Here is a 20,461-nt window from a genome sequence, read left to right on the forward strand (position 1 = left end):
CCCCACCCCACAGCTGGCCTCTGAGGTCCCAGCATCCTTCCTCAGGCTTATGTAGGGTACAGAGCACCCACTGGTGTGAAATTTCAAGCCAGGGCACACACTTTTGGTGAGTGAAACAAGAGGTAAAAATAGATGAGCCTTATGTTTCTCTTCAGGTGTAACATTCCAGTGTCCCACAAAAAGCCTTCTGGTTCTAAACCCTATGGATTTCCCACTACACTTCCTTAACTATGATTTCCTGCCAAAAGGCCTCTGGTGGTTTCCCACTGCCCGTGGAGTACAGTTACTACATCTAACATCAAAGCATCTATGGTGTTTTAACATTCTGGGGGCAAATAACAACTGTACTTTACCTCGTACAAAGCTGGACACCATAACCCTGTCCTCCAGGCATGGGAGCAGCTTGCCATCGCTGAACCTACCATGCGCATTCCTGCCCTGTGCTTACACCATGTCCTCTGCAGAGAATTTCCTTCTCCTTACCTCTCCCCTGGCAGGAATCTACTCCTCTCTCCCAATGTGTCCAGTTCAAGTATTTCCAACCCACCCCCACTCTGTGCAGCTTCCGTGACCTGCAACTCAGGTTCAGTCAGACAAAATTACATTTAGCACTACCTTATAACGCCAGCCCATTAAAATTAGAATTTTGACATGTGCCTCTCCTACTAGAGTTTTTGAGGGACTAGGACGGTGTAACTAACACTTTATCTGTATAGCACCAAACCTTGCATAGCACACGGTAAATTGGGGGCACACAGTAAATATCTGTTGAAGTGAACTGAAAACTGTGTACTTACAGATGTGTACATCTGTCCTTCAGGCTATCAGAGACAACAGTTACTAAGCAAGATTAGAGCTAAAAAAATTAAATACATTCTCTGCTGATACATGTCTATTGATAAGATGTGCAGTTAGAAAAGAAAACAAGACTAGAGTGAACTAACGTTTTTAAAGAGAAGAAGGGCTGAGAGGAGAAAAAGACTTCTCATATATTTTCCTATTTACAAAGGAACTTTCTAGCCAAGGAGAAAACATTGGTTCAACTTGAGATGTTGCTGAAATTGTTCCTTTTCTCCTTTTTTTTCTCTAGTTTTCAGAGAACCAGTTCCTATTTGAAAGAGTAATATAGGTGCAAAAATGAAGACAGCCATGCCGTGATACATTAACAAAGCTACTGAGTGATGACAGCTATGCCAAGAGAAAAGCATTACGTAATGACATCAAAATAGGACGCTTGAGGAATGTCTTAGAGCTTAAACAGCTGTCACCTGGTATTTTGGCATTCTTGAAGTATATGAAGAAATAGCCCCTGGAAACTGAAGAGTACAAATTATTTGCAACAAGATTCTGAGGTCAAGAATATGTTTTCCTCATCTTCCTCTCCCTCTCTCTCAAAGTTAAACCATTAGTGCCATTCTCACTTTAGAAAAATATGAAACCCTACAATATGTATAATTCCAAAATATTGGTACAGGTTGGTTTCAAAGGAAGAGAGAGGCACTCCTCAATTACCAGGTTTTCCCAAGAATATTTCTTCATTTGGAGATGCTTTCTATTTTGTGGACTATCTAGACCTTTTATTTTTATGTATAGGTCATTAAACCCATCCTTAGGGAACTCATGAAGGATGAGATAATATGTGACATTTAAATCTGTCAATTTTGCTGCTGGTAAAATGTCTGTTAGAAAAAAAGTTTGAAACCCTGGAATTTATAAATGACTGATAGGTTTAATGTGTGTTTTCCTTATTTCTTTACCTTCCAGTTCAGTGAGATGCTGTTGCAACTTGGCTTTCCTCTAGGGTTGCTTCTTTCCTTTGTCCACTTGGTCTAAGTGGTCAGTGACACCTTCTCCAGTCAGTACATATTTACTGTGCACTGGCTGTGTGCTGGGGCCGGGGCCACGATGTTGGGAGGTGCACTCTGCTCTCCAGGAACTCCCGGGCTATCAGGGGAGAGACGAGTATGCTGGTGGCAATTGCAATGAAGTGCGACTGAGGATAAGGTGTGGTTAAGCTCTGGTGCCTTGGGAATACCATGGAGGAACATACTAGTAGTCCACCCGGGGTTGAGAGAGGACAGTGGGAAGGATGGGATCTGGAACCTGGGACAAGAAAATGTGAGGCATACACAGAGAGCTCTGTCTCTGAGGTCCTGTGATCCAGTTCTGCTATCAAGAACCCCGTGTTTCTCTTATCAATTTTTTAAAAATTCATCAAAACAAACAAAAAAGGAGAAACAAATCACCACATTTTCAAGAACTTGTACTATTTATCTCTTTCAACACCTTCCAGACATCTGTAGTAACAACTGCTAGTCAAAGTTGAGCAAAAAGCACAGGGGTAGGTTTTCCTGGATCATTTTCAGGCCATCAACTGACCGACTCACAGAATGTTACTGCCCACACAGCCCTAAGATGTGATCTTTTTTTCAGTGCAAAACCTCCACAGGGGAGGAAGCTCAGAGTCAATTAAAAAATGACCACTAAAGGATTAGGAATATTTTTTCTTCATATTTCCCTTCTTTATTTGGTTGCCCATGAGGAGGCAGGAATACGAACCTTTAGAGAAGCCATTCCCTTTCCTAGAGGGATTAGGGCTGATGGAGCTGAACACTGTCAGGACCAAGAAAGGAGCTGTCAGGGTGGGAAGACTGGTTACACACAGGGCAATGAGCGAATAAATAAAGAGTTTGAGAATAACAGAAAGCACGGTTAGTGAAGGGAGTTACAAATGTGGAAAAGGTAAAAAGCTAGAATGTCTATGGCATTAGATTGTAACTGGAGCTATCAATGTGTGCTTTCACTGTATGTAATAGAGATAGACAGAGAAACAGATATGGCTGTGTGTGTGTGTGTGTGTGTGTGTGTGTGTGTGTGTCTATTTCCAAGTTCTTTTGGTTGAGAGAGCCTGTAAGCAATGGGAACATTTCAGGTCAGTGAGCACACCCAATGCCCAGATCTCCATTTCCATATAAGGTTTTCCATAAAGGACTCAGGTCTTCCAGAAAGTGTGGCTAATTCCAGGGCTCAGTAGAGAAAGTATAAAATGCACTTGGAACATTTTCTTGTGCCAAAAAGCAAGAAAGTGTTCAAAGAACACAGCTTGAAGGGGCCCCCACTGGCCAAATCAGATAATCTAGGCATCAAAATAAATAATGATATTAATGTTTTATAATCTACTGACTAAAATAGGAATCTACAAGTGCATATTGACATAAATAAATACAAAAATAAATAGGGGAGAAGGGAAAGCTCTTTCTGCAGTAGACAGTTTATTTAGGAGCAATATATTTACATAATCTAAATGTCTTCTCACAAAATATTTATTAATTGCAAAGGAGAGAAATCTGGCAGATGCCACCTTAACCAAGTAGGGCTGGTATGGACCAACACCATTTATGAGTCTCCTGATACGATTAACCAAGAAGCATTATTTCTTTAGTATTGCTGCAAAAAATGCACAAACTCAGTCTTATTATGCGGAAACATCACAAAACCCTAAATTAAGGCACATTTTACTATTCAAAAATGTCAAGTCACAAAAGACTTTAAGGAAAGGCTGCAGAACTGTTTAAAATTAAAGGAGACCCTTGACAACTAAATGTAACATAATCCTAGACCACAGAAAAAAGTAATTTTTCCCCTATAAAATATATTATTGAGACATTTGGTGAAAAGTGGAATGGGAATCGTGGGCTAGAAATTAATATTGTATCAAGGTTAACTTACTGAATTTGATTGTCATGCTGTGGTTATGTAGAAGATTGTATTTATCTTTTAGAATGGTTACACTAAAGTATATAAATTGATTCAGAAAAATATAAACACACATATATTAACATACATTGGTCTTCTTATTTGGTCACCAATGCAGGACTAATTTAAAGGAATGCTGTACAGATTACATAAGAATTCACAGATTGAGCGCTGGTGGTTGGTGGGTTTGTCTGGCAGAGAATCTGATACCTAACGACTGACTCAATCCACGCTTGCTGAAAAAATGAGCAAGTTCCTTTTTCCTGCCCCTCCTACTCCAGTTGGACCAAGCGATGGCACTTAGAGAAATTTAGATTCTTCAAATTTTAGCAATCTAATGTGTGAGATTTCTCTTAACACTCGAATACGATAAAACAAACACTGAAATAACAATAAATACCAGCACACATTTGGATGTTGCTCTCAAGTTTGCTCAGCAATTGGTACTCACATCTCATGTGACAGTGAACGGAACAGGCAGGCATTCAAGTTCAAGTTCAACACAGTGTTAATAACAGCGACTCTCTTCAGTGCCTTGGGTTATGGCTGTCAAAGAAGAGGTCATGCCCTTGTTTCTTAAAAAATCTCAAGCAAGGCTGCATCGGTTCATGGTTGCAGGGTACAGAAGGAGGTGCAATTGCATGTCCATCTGGGCCTCTGTTCCTAAGATGCTGGCACTGCTGCTTGTTTGTGATTCACAGTGTATCTGGGGCAGTGACAGGGCAGAGAAGGGGACCCAGGTTGTGACTGGGAAGTTTCTTCTCTCAGCCAAGATGTGCACATGAATTTGAAATTACCCACGAGGGTGTTTCAGAGCTGCCTGCCAAAGAGTGGTGTCTTCTAATCTGGAGAGCAGCTGCTGGGCACAGGCATGCAAACACACACACACACACACACACACACACACACACACTCACTCACAGAGCCTATACCTGCCACTACTTGTCTGCTCTGGGCAGATGGCTCCTGGCTTTTGGGTCACCTCATCCTGCAGCCCAGTCCAGTTAGGTCCTTTCTTCCGTGGAGACTGGCAAGCCGTGGGGTGAAGGATTCTGCAAGGTCGCCTGTCTTCAGAGTATGAAGGACACTGGCCGGCGAGTGAAGAGGGTTATATTTAGTGTTTGGGCCCAGTTAGTGTTGGGCTCCCCACTGCCTCTCCTTTACAGAATTGTTAGTGGCCCCTGGTTGCAAATACTCTGTGGCTTTGAAGCCCCCAGAACGAAAACTGAGAGAGTGTGCAAAAAGAAAAGAAGAAAACATTGGTGCTGGTCCTTGGATTCCACTATTGGCTTTTGGTGGGAATAAGAGAGGACTGCTGGGTGTGATCAAGCAAAGGTGCCTGTGCAGTGAGGTAAGTGTCTCAATCGCTTCTGAGGACAGGCTTTGGGGATGTTTCTGTGTAATCCAACATCTGGGAATTGCCAACACTGCTCTCCAGGAGCAGGATCTTCTGGATATAATCAAGGGGATGCAGTAATCTCAGGTATGATTAAGGGCTTATGATGATGATGATTTTTAGACTAATATGAGTAAGAGGGGCTTGCAAAATAGAACTATGCTGACAGTTAGTTTTGCCAAAATGGTAGGCATGCAAGAAAACCAAAATGAAATTTTAAATTGTTCTCCTCTTAAGAGTAAGACAAATGGTTAAAAAGTTAAAAAACGGTTTGGGCAAATAACTTTTCTTATTAGTAGCTTGATTTTATAAACTGATGTGAATGATCAATATATAATTTCAGAACCATCACGATGTGATGAAAATGGAGAATTATACTGGATAGGCTAGATTGGAGAGGAGGAATTCTCTTTTCATGGAAAGACAGAAGAAACTAACATAAAATGGCAACTAGAGTGCATTCTTCTTTATTTTTGTTCCCATTTCCTTAATGCTAAGATTTGGTGAGTGGGAGACAGAGAACAGAAGCAGACTTTTGAGGCAGGGTTTTTGGAAGGTCCTGGGGGGTAGTGGTGACGGTTAGCTATCACCTCAAAGAACATGATTGGATATCCACTGCACATCACAACTCAATGTCAACAGGAAATGATGCTGGATTGCGCCAAATAATACCAGAGAAAGTTCTGCTCGTTGTACTTGCTCAGTGGGAGTATTAGTCAATGTTTAGAGTGATTGCATGGTTTTGAATACTGGAGCCCCCATCAACAGACAATATAAATATGTCAGCTATAATACTTGACATAATCATTGATATTTCTCTTCATAATGACAGATGATCACATATCTTACCCCCCCCCCCCCCCCCGCCCCGATATCTGTGCAAGTCTCAAGAAGGATTACTAGAGGTGCAATGCATATACAGGGGTGGGCAAAAGTAGGTTTACAGTTGTGAGTATGTAAAACAGTTTATTCTTGTATTAGGAACAACTAATGGGTAAAGCGACTTTTGCCCAACTATGTATTGCTTAATCACACTCACCATGCTCCATGTTTGCACCAGGACTGTATAAAGGAGGGCATGTAATATTGTACTACTGGAGAGAATTCTCTCAAATTAAGGCAATATTCCTTCAGCTGCAACAAAAATGCTTTTCCTACAATGACACTTTCTAAGATATAGGTATACCTTGTTTTATTGTGCGCTGCTTTAATGCACTTCGCAGATGTTGTGTGTGTGTGTGTGTGTTAAAACAAATTTAAGGCAAGACCCTCCACCAACAAAAAGATTATAACTCACTTTAGTATGATACTTGCTTTATTGCAGTGGTCTGAAACTGAACCACAATCTCTGAGGTGTGCCTGTATCAATTTTCTATGCCTCAAAAACAAATATTCCAAATAAATATATCTCCACAGAATCCGTTAGTTGACAGTATTATGAAACTCCTATAATATTTAATTAAAAATCAGCATAAATAATTTAAGAGCTATTTGCTATTAAAACTTTTTGAAGGCAGATAATGTTTAGGGTTATTTTTACTTTTTTCAAACAAATATGTAGGGCAATTAAGGCAGGTCTACTCTGAGACTTTTCCAAATAATTTCCCAAAGCAATATGGGTTTGGGTTTTTATGATAACCAATGCAAAAAAAATTGGTAAAATTCTGGGGCAAAGGAAAGTATTGATTATAAACAAAGAAGTACAATTTAAAAAAAAAGTTTAGTCTCTAAGGATGGAAAAAACTAAAAGTAAAGGGCCTTGTATTCTCTCTTCAGAACAGAGTGCATATTATTCTTTGTTTTAAAGCAAAATTTTCATTACTACTGAAATACATGCCTTGTTTCTCTAAAATGTTGGATTAAAACATTTTTAAAATGTTAGTTGCTTAAACTACTGACCACCAGTATTTAATAGCAATTCATGCTGAGCACAAAATTAGTTTTTTTTCCTGTTTCATTATAATTAGGGGAAGCACTTTTATAGTAAAGGGCTTAATTTGTTTTCTCGTTTGTTTATTCATTCAGCAAATGTTTTAGAGTGCTTACTATGTGCTGGGATTTTTGGGATGCAGCAGTGAATTAGGCAAATATGGTTTCCACATGCTGAGTGTAGGAATCTTCACAGAGGGTCCAATTACTGGTGATTTGAACCTCTGTATTGCTCATATTATTTACCATGTAAATAAGTGTTTTCTCCCTCATTTCTGATCAAAAGGAAACTGAAGGACGCCCTCCCCTGCAATTATGTTTTTCAACTTATAAAGGTTATTTAGTGTCTGTGAGAATTGGAGACAAGGCCACAGACTAAGTAATCAAATAGTCAAGTTTGAATACACATTGTAGTGCAAGTTCCTGCGCCTTCTTGAAGGATGCTGACATTTCTGCTGTTCTAAACTACAGATATTAGACAAAAGGCTCCCATCCTCGTAGGTTGTTCCTTCAGAATTGGGTCAGACAGGAAGTCCCTAAGGAAGACATTGGAACAAAGTTGGTACTATAGTCTCATAGCTATCCCGGATTCCAATGTGATGGAGGTTCAAGATGTCTCTGTCTAATCTGTCTGAGAGAACTGGGCAGTCACTGGAGGCTGCATCTGAAAGAGTGGCCATCGTGTGTTTCTCACCTTGGTGGAGGAGATGTTATGAGGGCATCAATCATAACATCTATGGCATTTTATGCCTATGAAATGCTTTACATTGTTTATGGAATTTCAGTATAAGTCACTCACTTGATCCTATGGTTGCCCCATGCAAAAGGAAAGGCAGGTATTATTCCCTGTTCAGCAGGTGGAAAACTAGGTTTTAGTTGTTGAAGAGACTAGCCCAGCTAATTTCTCTCTAATGCACAGTGTCATTAAGTAATTTCTAAAATGAAAGACTAGAAAAATTCTGAGTTTTCAACATGAGTACTCACAGCTCCTACCTACTGCTTGAGGTGGAAGCAGACACTGGAAACTATGCCACTAGGGGAGAGTTTCTGGCCTCCCCACACACATCCTCTTCCTGCCTCCATTTCCCTCTGGGTACTCACCCTGCAGTTCTTCCCTCTGGCTCTCGAAAAATCAGTTTAGTTACTAAAAGAGATAAAAGCTACTGCCTCTTTCTCTCTTTCCTTCCTTCCTTCCTTCCTTCCTTCCTTCCTTCCTTCCTTCCTTCCTTCCTTCCTTCCTTCCTTCCTTCCTTCCTTCCTTCCTTTCCTTCCTTCCTTTTTCTTTCTTTCTTTCATTTTGGACAGAAACAGCATAGTATATTCACCTGTATGTAAATGCAAGTGGAGTTTTAAACTGTTAGTGAGTGCTACCACCAGCCCGACAACATAAAACACTGTCTCATCAGATCGGTGCTACTGCCCACCCAGTCTAGGTCCTGCTTCTGGTGGAAGCATAAGTGGGCCTTGAGAAAAGCAGTTCATCATGGGTAGAGAGAACATGACAGGAAAACAGTTTCTACATGGAAAAATGGAAAAGCATGGTCAACTGAGAGCCATGCCAAGATAGGCGGAGCTGCACAGAACAGTCTTCGTGGAGGAGGAGGTCTTTCTGACATATTTTGAGAGAGCACACTGATCAGCTGTGACTAAGCTGCTAGGGGAACAGTGTGTAGGACACCAGACACAGTCAGCACTACCGGGTACTAGCCATGACCAATCAAACACACAAGACTTCAGTTCTTCCTTACATTGTCCCTGGAATTTACTGTCTACTTAATTAAAGTTTGCTGCAATTGTTTGGAAACTTAAAGCTACTTTTCCGTCCTACTGATGGCTGGAAACGAATGTCGTAGGTCTTCATGATGGGTCTAGGGACAATCCCCTCACCAGGGAAGTAGAATTCAGGGAGGATAGCGAGGTGGACAAGGCAGAGGCTGCTTCTGTGCTTCTCCTTAGAGCTGCAGCTCCTGGCCTGGAAACAAAGAGGCGGAGGCAGCTGCCTCTGAGCCCTGGTATTAAACTACCAGGTTGTGACGAGGGACACCAACATCTTGGTTTTCAGCTGCTCTGAACATCTTCACACGAAGCTATTTTAAGAACCTTTGCATTTGATCAGGGAGCATGCGGGGTTAAGCCTTGTGCTTTCCATTTCAGTTTTAGTTTCTAAGCAGGTGCCCTTAGTAGTTCAGAATTTAAAAACATTATTACTATATATCACCCCAACCAATGCAAAAATAACTTTATATTAAGGGAAAAAAGTATGTTATTGAGATGGAGACTTGTTCCTTAAATAAAATTAGTTTTTAGGAGATTAATTTAAAAAAATCAGTTATTTTCCATCATAATTTTTGTTTGGCAATTTTTGGTTAAAAATATAAAAAAATAAATAAGACCATTTGGCTAGAGTTAGAACTATCTATAACTATTTGTGCTAAGGCCCATAATGTAGCCCTATATTCTACTTATGCTTAGAATATTGTGGACAAGGATACCAGCATATTATGGACATCCAGGATCATCTGACAATATCAAACTGTGATTTCCCTCTTGAACTTTGACAATTAGAGAAAAATATTCTCTAAAACTCGCCCTACTCCCTGATGCCACATAGAGCTGAAACAAAAGGAAAGGCAATACAAAACAAAACAAATTTTTTAAAAAATGTTTTAAGCTAAGCATTTGCAAATCCCTGTAACATTTACATAGGTATTCCCCGTCTGTTGAAACTATTCTCTAACGATCCACCAGACACACATGCATTGGAACTGGAATTGTTCATTCCAGTTTTATGTCCTGATTGTTACCATGGTTATATGATTGTATGAATTGTCAAATTTGCAGGATTGTTCACTATACAAGGTGAACGTTACTGCATGTAAACCATCCCTTAATAAAATAAATGCAAAAACGATGTTAGAATCACTACCTATGTGGCTCTACATTAAAAGCCTTCCATTGCAAACTTCAATTCACAGATTCTGGTTTCATGTTGATGTACTGGAGTGCTTGCAGAGGTTTTCAGTGGGAAAAAATAAAAACAGAAATGTTAGGGTACTAAAATAAACAAAGGAAAAAGAAGCCGTGACAAACAACTGGTATAGTCCACCCCCACTCATCATTTTACAGATGAAGAATTGAGGCCTGTGTGTTTTCCCAAAGTCTCAGAACTAGTTAGCTGCAGAGAAAGACACCTCTGTTTCTAGAGATAGTTAAAAATGATCAAGCTACAGAAATTCAACTTTCTAATCACTCTCCTGTGACACTGTCAAAATTGCATGGTCTGATGGAAAAAGCCACGGGCAAAAACCTCATGTAGCTGCCTCCCAAATGCCGTCTTGAGAAACTGACCAAAGACTGCTGGCTTCTGCCAAATACACAATTACAAGGGAAAATCAGTTCATTTTAGTGATCAGTAGACATTATTGCATGCATGGTATCTGTTAAAAGCAAGAGTCACCACCCCGTTGCCACCACCACAGCCTACACTAACTATGGGAGAGTATCACGAAAAAAGATGGCCCTGGTCATGTTTGGGAGGGGCAAACATTTATTCATTGATTTATTTATGTAACAAACAAATGCTAGGCACTTTCTGGATCCTACAATACAGAGTTGATCTTGGAATTATAACATAGTAGCATCTAGATAAGGAGCAATGCTCAACCACTAGAACATAGAAAGGGATGTTTGAATACAGAGATATCAGACAAAATCCCTATTAAAACTAAACCAATCAATGAATGTTTTTATTAGAATACATAATGTCTAAGAGCATGGGCTTCCTTGGATGGCATCATGGGTTCTAATTTTAGTTCTGTGTGATCTTCAAGTTACTTAAACTTTCAAAGCCTTCAGATTCCTCAGTCATAAAATGGAGACAATAACTGTCCTTGTTGGGAGCAATAAAATGAGAAATATAAAGTGTTATATTTAGTGGCACATAAGTGTTCAACAATCAGGAGCTATTATTATATTGTTAAGACAGAAAACCCCCACCATGGTGGCATAGATTGGGTCTAACAAAATTCTATCTTGAAAAAGTAGTATGGCCATAGCTGGTTTGGCTCAGTGGATAGAGCGTCAGACTGTGGACTGAAGGGTCCCGGGTTCGATTCCAGTCAAGGGCACATGCCCAGGCTGTGGGCTCCATCCCCAGTAGGGAGCATGCAGGAGGCAGTCAATCGATGTTTCTCATCATTGATGTTTCTATCTCTCTCTCCCTCTCCCTTCCTCTCTGAAATAAATAAAAATATATTAACAAAAAAAAGTATGCCAGGTACTTCTCAGAAATGAATAAATGCTACAAGGCCCAGAACACACACAGACACAAAACTTTGGATTCCTTGGACCAAATTAAGAACAGTGGGACTAGAAACATCATCTAGAAACTGAGGGACCTGATATCTGAATGATGTGTTATCTTTGGGACCCTAAGAACCACTACTTTAAACACTACACACACCCATGCACAGGTATGAATTTAAAATGCCAAATTTTGTGGTTTTGGCATTAAAAAAACACACCAGAAAATTGATTATTTAAAGCAAAGCATTAATTAATGTTAAAGATAGAAATATCTATCTTTCCTGAGATTCTCTAGCCATAGTCAAGTGACTATTTCTCCCCCCCTCCCAATTATTTTGCTCTTTCCTGCCATAAAATTTAAATCATCTAATGAAACTTCCACACTCACAAAGTGAAAACTTCTGGGCTCATAGCCCAGAGGATTCTGAGGAGACAATGAAATTCCTAAATGTGTGTAAATTATTTCAGAATGGGAAATGACTTCCCCCATGTAGCAGTAATTATATAACACTACCTTGGGAGAACGTTAATGGGAAAGCATTAAATGACTCCTTTTAAAACAAGGCACTTCCACAAGGTTTTACTTGTTCTTTCCTAATTTGGAAAGACAGTATTTGTACACAAACTAGCAGGTTCTACTATCCTCATGTTAAGTGGTTAGGTCAGCTTTCAGAAAGACTGTACTGATGCATTAGATACCTGCCCAGTGTGTGAAAGGAAGGCTCCAACTCAAACTATGACGGCTGTAGACCCATCACTCTTCTTTTGTATTTTATGCTGTATTATCTTTAACTAAGTACAAAGACTCTCCCAATCATATCACATAGAGGTCATTTTACCCACTGCTGTTTGCCACCAGTCTCTTGTCTCTTTCCAGCAATGGTGAAGCAGATGCTCTTAAAGCAGTGGTTCTCAACCTGTGGGTTGCGACCCCTTTGGGGGTTGAACGACCCTTTCACAGGGGTCGCCTAAGACCATCGGAAAACACATATATAATTACATATTGTCTTTGTGACTAATCACTATGCTTTAATTATGTTCAATTTGTAACAATGAAATTGGGGGTCACCACAACATGAGGAACTATATTAAAGGGTTGCGGCATTAGGAAGGTTGAGAACCACTGTCTTAAAGTAAGCAAAGTGACCAGGAAATTCCAGTACCTGCAAATTGCTGAAGGAGGTCAGAATGCCTACTGAAGCGAGAAAAACTTTAATTTACCCCAAATTCATATGTATTTAGTAATTTTCCCAGATGGTATCATAAAACTACAATCATGACCTAAATAGTCTAGTTGTTTCAGCAAGAATTCTATTATTATGTTCTCATCCACATCTGGATAGTTCATTTGTACAAGGCAATTTCAGTTGCAGAGAGCTCAAAAGGTCCAGCTAGGTCTAGTGGAACTAATCTGTATATAAATAATAATTTTTTTGAGACTATGGAAGAACATAAAGATTTTCACTTGTACCTACAGCCAGCCCTAAAACAGTAGTTCCATTTGAACTGGTAGCTACAAATTTACATCTCTTGGCTGTGTTTCAAAATATACAAGTATTTAATGCTTTCAGAATTAGATCAGATACATGCTAGTGGCAAAATGCCAGTTGCCATTTTATTGGGGCTTTTGCATATCTACCCTTTGCCCCACTGACCAGAAAACATTTTCCTTGGAGTTTCCTTTAGCATACTTCAGTTATCTTACTAATTTTCAGCAAAATCATACCTCATTATCTACAGGGGATTGGTTCGGGACCACTGAGGACACCAAAATCTGCATATGCTCAAGTCTCTTATATAAAACTAGAGGCTCAGTGCATGGATTTGTGCACCAGTAGGGTCCCTCGGCCTGGCCTGTAGGGATCGGGATGAAACCAGCTCTCTGACATCCCCCAGAGGGGTCCCGGATTGTGAGAGGGCGCAGGCCAGGCTGAGAGACTCCACTAGTGCACAATCAGGGCCGGGGAGGGACTGCAGGAGGGCTCTAGGGTGTGTCCAGCCTGTCTCGCCCAGTCCCCAGTGGCTGGACCCCAGCAGCAAGCTAACCTACCAGTCAGAGCATCTGTCCCCTGGTGGTCAGTGCATCAGAGAGATTGGTCGAACGATCGAATGAATGGGTTGGACACTTAGCATATTAGACTTTCATTATATAGGATGGTATAGTATTTGTATATATCCTATGCACATCCTCCTATATACTTTAAATCATCTCTAGATGACTTATAATGCCTAATACAATGTAAATGCTATGTAAATAGTTGTTATACTGTATTGTTTTGGCAAAATGACAAGAAAAACCATCTCTACACATTCAGCACAGATGCAACCATCATAGGTCTAACTACAATAGTACATCAGCAACAGTGTAACATTTTTCTTAAGAGTATTTTCTGTCTGTGGTTGGTTGAATTGGGGGATGAGGAACATGTAGTTATTGAGGGCCAACTGTAGCTCCTTTTTTTTTCTTTTTAAGCAACAAAATAACCTCAGTTATTTAAAATTTTCCAAATGTGAGAATATACTACAGGAATCAGAGTGTAGCTCGGGATCAGTGGAACAACCAGTTGGACACCACATGCAGGAATCAGATGAGGTTGAACTCATTGAAGGATTTCCCCAGGAAGCTTACATTCTTAGCAGGAAGGCGAGCAGCATGCCCACGCACAGGCAAGGGTGTGAGCTTCTGGATCCTACAGCCCTTACCAGGGAAGCAAAGTTACAGATGAGGATGCCCATGCACAAAGGCAGATCTCCTTTTCAACTAAGATCATTCTTTAGCTCTCCACTGCTCTTTGAGCCAAAGTGGAGTTTTTAAAGACAGTTCTTCACAGGGTGACTACAGACCCTTTGCCACCATTTCCTGCTATCTCTAAAGAGTCCTTCTTGCTCCAGAGGTCATGCTGTATCTTGCATAATCGTGAGGTTACTAAATCTGGCCAGAGGGGAAGGTCATTGGAACAGACCCAGGTCAGCCAACATGCAGAATGGGTACAACCTACGCTGGCTTGGAGGAGACCTGAGCTTCCTAAAAGTCTGACATCATCACCTGCAAGTACGTCTCTGGGTTATTTCAGTCTGGAAGGTTGTACTTCTGCTTGTAATGGTATCCTGACTGTACCAACTTGTTTGTGTGTCCCTTTGAGGAGTTAACCTCTTCTGATTTACTGGTCTGATTGTTTCATGGATCCCAGCCTACCACTGATACAATAATTTCATATTTCTTGCATATCTTACAGCACACATATTTTCTGACCAAAACCCCAGAAGGTATATTCTGACTGCCTTGATTTCTAGACTCCCAAGGACAATTCTCTCCAAACCAATCAAAAAGTCTGATGATGAAAAGCTATGTAAAATGAATGACGTCCAAGATGAGTTTTAAGTGAGAAAGCTCATTGATAAATAGGGTTGTTTGGTGAAAGAGAGATTATAAGGCACTTTCAAAAGCTTAATTGCATCCTAGGTGGATGAAAACCTGAGTCTGAGGTATGTCGTATGGAGAAGGGAGAGTGAGAACAGTAGCAAGTATGGGCTTCTGAAAAGGGAACTAATCTTCTGAAACGTCTCCTGGGATGCCATCATCTTGAGCTAGCAGTTGTTTTTCATTTCTACTTTCCAAACTACCTTTGTGTAAGGATTAATGACCTTCCCCCAGGCCATTAACTTGGACTGTCATTAATCTCCAGGAAATACCTTGTCAGTATTGCTTAAAGGATACAGGAGAAATGCTGTGTGTTAAGTTAAAAATGGTTAATTTTACAGCCATTTAACTACCCTTTTCAGTGATTACTGAGCTTTCCTGGAATTCCCTTTTGCCTCAGAATTAGTTGACATGTTAATCACATTTTAGTCTTACTTGTAGGCTATGAAGTTGTTAGACAGGAACTGTAAATGGTAAAAAAAAAAAAAAAAAAGCGCCTTTTTGGAGGATAAACTGAGTTTTCAAAAACATGTGTTAAAAAGGATGTTACTAGTTTAAATCCCTACAATTTGCATGTGTTTTACGAACTTGGAAAGGAATGTTGCCACCCCCAAATCAATATTATTGGCCAAATTCAATAACACGTTATTTCTATCTTAATCTTTAGTAGGAGAATACATTACCTACTAAATCAGCTTTGTAAATGGTTTAGAAAAAACAACACAGGCATCAATATTTGTATGCTGTTAGAGGAAACTGAAATAATACTTCTTGTTAAGTGTTCTTGTGAACACCCTGTCCAAGACAAGGTTAAAAGAACAATAGCTGTAGCTAACTATAGTATAAGAAACAACTCATCCATAAAGCTTCCTACAAATACAAACCATATCATGAGGAGAAGTTAGATAAAGGCAAATATTTTAATAGGAAGATTAGAATGACAGCACAGGTGAAGTTTTGGCTGTTACAGACAGAAGTGACTATAGAGGTAAAAACTATGGAAGGAAAGAAACAAGGATGACAATGGCTGGACAGTGAGCCTGCTCCCGATAAAAAGGGTTGTCCTCAGCCACTCTCAATGGTAAGGCAAAACACAGTGTTTCCCTCCCCACTTTTCCTGAATTTCTTGAGGAGAGTTAACAAGGTGAGGGCATTTGGTGTAAATCACTAAAGCAACAGGGCTACCCTGTCTGCACTTCTGCAAAATTGGAGGCCCTTCACCCCAAACTTTGGATTCCTAGGTTTTGTGAAAGCAGGCCTTGGTCAGCCAGCTCTGCACTGGCTCTTCGCTGCCTTGGTCACTGTCCTCTGGGTCTTGAGAAGACAGGCCTGTGCTCCAAGCCATTGTCCTTTAAACAAAGTCGTGACTGCTAACAGTTTTGTTTGCTAAATCTCCCTGGAGTATCCCAAACAAAATGTGGTTCAACTTTTTTGTAAAAAAAAAAAAAAAAAAGAAGAAGAAGAAGAAGAAAAAAAGAACAGAAAAAGAAGCTCAGAGTTCTAAAATAAACAAACAGAGATAACTGATATAGTTAACAGTCTTGGTGCGACCACAGCTATGTCATCTTGATCTTCTGTTTCTTGCTTGGGCAGAGGTCAGGGTGAGCCATTTAGTGAAGAGGCCTCCAACCAATCCACCTGAATACTCGGCCAGAGCAAGCTGCCATGTGGCCCCACCCTGCCACTTGGCATGATTGTGGGGGGTGGTGTTGGGCAGAGAGGGCTATCTTTAAAAAAACAAATTTTTTTTTTTTTGTTAATCCTCACACAAGGATATTTTTTCATTGCTTTTAATTTTTTTATTTAGTTATTTTTTTCTTTATTGATTAAGGTATTACATATGTGTGCTTATTCCCCCATTGCCCCCCCCCCCCCCCCCACTCATGCCCTCACCCCTCTGGTGTCTGTGTCCATTGGTTAGGCTTATATGCATGCATACAAGTCCTTTGGTTGATCTCTCCCCCTTACCCCCACCCTCCCCTACCTTCCCTCTGAGGTTTGATGGTCTGATCAATGCTTCTCTGTCTCTGGGTCTGTTTTCATTCATCAGTTTATGTTGTTCACTATATTTCACAAATGAGTGAGATCATGTGATATTTATCTTTCTCCGACTAGCTTATTTCACTTAGCATAATGCTCTCCAGTTCCATCCATGCTGTTGCAAAAGGTAAGAGTTCCTTCTTTTTTACCGCAGCGTAGTATTCCATTGTGTAGATGTACCACGGTTTTCTAATCCACTCATCTACTGATGGGCACTTAGGCTGTTTCCAAATCTTAGCTATGGTAAATTGTGCTGCTATGAACATAGGGCTGCATATATCCTTTCTGATTGGTGTTTCTAGTTTCTTGGGATATATTCCTAGAAGTGGGATCACTGGTCAATGGGAGTTCCATTTTTAGTTTTTTGAGGAAACTCCATACTGTTCTCCACAGTGGCTGCACCAGTCTGCATTCCCACCAGCAGTGTAAGAGGGTTCCTTTTTCTCCACATCCTCACCAGCACTTGTCATTTTTGATTTGTTGATGATAGCCATTGGCACAAGAACAGACATATAGACCAATGGAATAGAGAACCCAGAAATTGACCCAAACCACTATGCTCAATTAATATTTGACAAAGGAGGCAAGAACATACAATGGAGTCAAGACAGTCTCTTCAATAAATGGTGTTGGGAAAATTGGACAGATACATGCAAAAAAATAAAACTAGACCACCAACTTCCACCATACACAAAAATAAACTCAAAATGGATAAAGGACTTAAATGTAAGATGGGAAATCATTGATATTTTAGAGAGAGTGGAAGGTTGGGAGAGACACACAGAGAGAAACATTGATGTAAGAGAGACACATGGATTGGTTAACTCCTGCATGTGCCCTGACCAGGGCCAGGAATTGAGACTGCAACAAAGGTAGGTGCCTTTGACTGGAATTGAAACCTCAACCCTTCATTCTGTGGGCCAATGCTCTATCCACTGAGCCAAACTGGCTGGGGCGGAGTGGACTATAGCCTGCCCACACCAACCCAAACATACACAGACAGTAGTTGTCTTCATTTCAGGGAAATAAGAAGCAACCTCTCCTGAGAGGATGACTAGAAGCCCCAATTTGGTGATCTGGTCTCTGGGCCTACAAGCAAATAAGGGTTGCAGATGGACATTTCTAGTAATTGAAAATCTGTGCATTAATGCAGCTGATGGAACAAGCCTACAGGAATCTCGGCAAGGCCGTATTCATGGTTCTCATTTATCTTCACATAAATATCACATGAAGTTCCCTGATAATGTCTCCAATATTCAGGGTACAAAGACTTTTTTCTTTAGGGTAGAAGAGACAGATCCATTTTAATGCAACAATCTATTTGAACAATCCTGCTTATTGTAAAGCCAGTCAGGCCAAACCCAAAGGTTTTCCTGTTTAAATTTTCCAGGAGGCAGTTGGTAAAAGCCATGGGATGTGTCCATTCTAGGGCTTCTAATTCAGTCCATGCCAGCAGCTGACATCCTGACGTTGGCCCTTCACTGCCCACACTTCCCTTTAGCTCAATACTCAGAATGGTTGCTGTTACCTGCCAAATCAATGCTTCCAACTTTTCTAGAAAAAAAGCCCAATTAAAGATTTGGGGAACAAACCCCTAAGGACTCTAGATCTTTAGGTACACAGAAGACTCATGCTTAGAGTAGATTTTGGAACAATTAAAATGCTTATCCTGTAACTGGCCTGATTCCATGTCAATACCTACATGACAGTCTCTAAAGGAGCAACAACAGCCTTCAGAATGGAGCTGTTCTGCCCAGGATGCAGGGCTTCTGTTTGTCTTTCTAGCCAGCTACTGCTGCCATTCTGAGCTGCTGCCTTCTCCATGGTCTCAGTGGGCTCCTCTTAAAGAGCCCTTACTCTGCTTATGTGGTGACTTCTAATCACCAGTTGCCTTGTAAAGACTCCTGGCTTGGAACACAAGAGTACACAGGAATACACAAAAGTTGAAGGTCTTTCACAAACTCTTGATCTACGCAATCCCTAGTCAGTTGGTAGGCCTCATTTTTACAGCACTTTGCATCCCAAGCCTCAACCACATACTAGTATATTTCTCTCCTCCACTGGCCTCTGCTTGGCCATGAGCAAAAGAAATTACATTGCTTTTTCCTTTAAACTTCCCTTGCCAATCTGCTCTGCCTTGGCAGAGCTTGAAGGTGGAAGGAAAGGCTATTTTTGATGAGAGGGCTTAGCAACATTCCCTAAACAGAAAATATCTCTCCTATATTCCCAAAGTATTACAGAACACCTTTAAAATATAATTTAGTCCCTGGTCCCTGAAAAAGGAGAAAGTTGGCTTTGCAAGGTGATGCCTTTGGTAGCCAAATAAAGAACTAACAAATTCAGAGAATCCACAGTGTCCTTGGGTTTGTTCTTTTAGTCAAACACTGAATAGCTACTGAATGCAAAGCATTGTGGGAGATGCAGAATGGAATCCAGCACTATCTTTGCCCTTGAGGAACTGTCAGTTCCGTAGGAGAACCAGGAAAAACATTAAAACTATAAAACAGTATGGATATGAAGAGTAACACAAGAGAGGTGCTGGGGTGATTCAAAGGAAGAAGAGAACTCCCATCTGTGGAGAAACAAATCATTTACAACATAGATCCAATTTCTTCCACAGGCATCCTATGCAAAGAGAAGGGCTCTAAGGTAACTTCTGCTTCTCTTTCCTTATTATCCCCTTTCCAAGCACATTGATTAATCCTCTCACCGCCCCAATCCCTCCTGTCACGGAGTGGACCAGATGGCACACGAGTTCCTTTGAAGGGCATATTTATTTTCACTGCAATCAGTAATGTCAACGGAAGCACTTTACTGAAAGCAAGTTTGTGAGTCATAACTTTTCTTCAGGTGGTCACCCTCTGCCTTTTCTTTGCTTCTAACCTGATCCCTGTCACTGAAGACCACTCTTACCCAGCTGCTCAGCTGGATTGCTCCCGCAAATAGCAAAGCTTGCTTCCAGAAAAGTCTCTGGTTCTGGCTTATGCCCACAGACAATACACCACCTCTTCTGTGGGCAATGAGGAGCTGCCATTTCATCTGGAGCATTAATTGCCCCTCAATAAAGGAGTGTAGGACATTAGCTGTGCCTGGATGATGAGGAAGGAAAAACTCCTCCTTCCCCAGCCTCTGTATAATGCTGTCTCTGACAGCAGCTGGTAACAATGCTCAGGAGAAGCTGAGGCACCGGCTTGCTTCTCACTGCAGTCCAATGAGAATTCCAATTTGCACCACACTCCAATTGGCTCCCAACCGACAGGCAAGCGAGAGGCCAGCATCACCCCCACTTCCTTCTCTGCTCTGCATTGCCTGGGCTACAGGGCTGACTCCTGGCACCTCAGGGAGCTAAGCCTCCTCAGACCACTCCTCAGAATGGAAGAGTCAGGAAAAAGAGACCCTCTTTGTAACTGCCCAGCAGCATCCCCTTCAAAAGGCACCAGGATACCTTCACGACAGCGTTCCACTTGAACCTGCAGCAAGGCGGCTGCTCACCTCACCAGGCCCCAGAATCCACCAGAGGTTTCAGTGACTCTAGTCCTCACCGCCTGCATTCTTACCCAGTAGCAAAACACAGGCTCCTCCAGTCAATCATGCAACTCAATCTGCTGTATTTT

The 20,461-nt window shown here is 40.9% G+C and overlaps 2 protein-coding genes across 7 annotated transcripts in view; one reads left to right on the plus strand and one right to left on the minus strand.

Annotated features, from left to right (window-relative positions):
- CMSS1 (cms1 ribosomal small subunit homolog) overlaps positions 1 to 20,461 on the minus strand; it is a 393,986-nt gene that overhangs the window by 68,815 nt on the left and 304,710 nt on the right. The window contains exon 1 of one of the 5 annotated variants that reach the window (XM_070406098.1): positions 4,689 to 4,764. The exons of 3 other annotated variants lie outside the window; for them this stretch is intronic. The gene's annotated coding sequence lies outside the window, so the exon portion shown is untranslated. Of the gene's footprint in view, positions 1 to 4,207; positions 4,259 to 4,688; positions 4,765 to 20,461 lie in introns of those variants that run through there. One more of the 5 variants, XM_070406099.1, reaches the window with a different exon arrangement.
- The window catches only part of FILIP1L (filamin A interacting protein 1 like), a 315,401-nt gene continuing 300,008 nt past the window's right edge, over positions 5,069 to 20,461 (plus strand). The window contains exon 1 of one of the 2 annotated variants that reach the window (XM_070406093.1): positions 5,069 to 5,107. The gene's annotated coding sequence lies outside the window, so the exon portion shown is untranslated. The remainder of the gene's footprint in view (positions 5,108 to 20,461) is intronic. The other variant, XM_070406090.1, reaches the window with a different exon arrangement.

This window comes from Myotis yumanensis, unplaced genomic scaffold (genome assembly GCF_028538775.1).
Source record: "Myotis yumanensis isolate MYYU_CA2020_CCGP unplaced genomic scaffold, mMyoYum1.0.hap1 SCAF_2, whole genome shotgun sequence".
NCBI classification, from domain to species: domain Eukaryota; kingdom Metazoa; phylum Chordata; class Mammalia; order Chiroptera; family Vespertilionidae; genus Myotis; species Myotis yumanensis.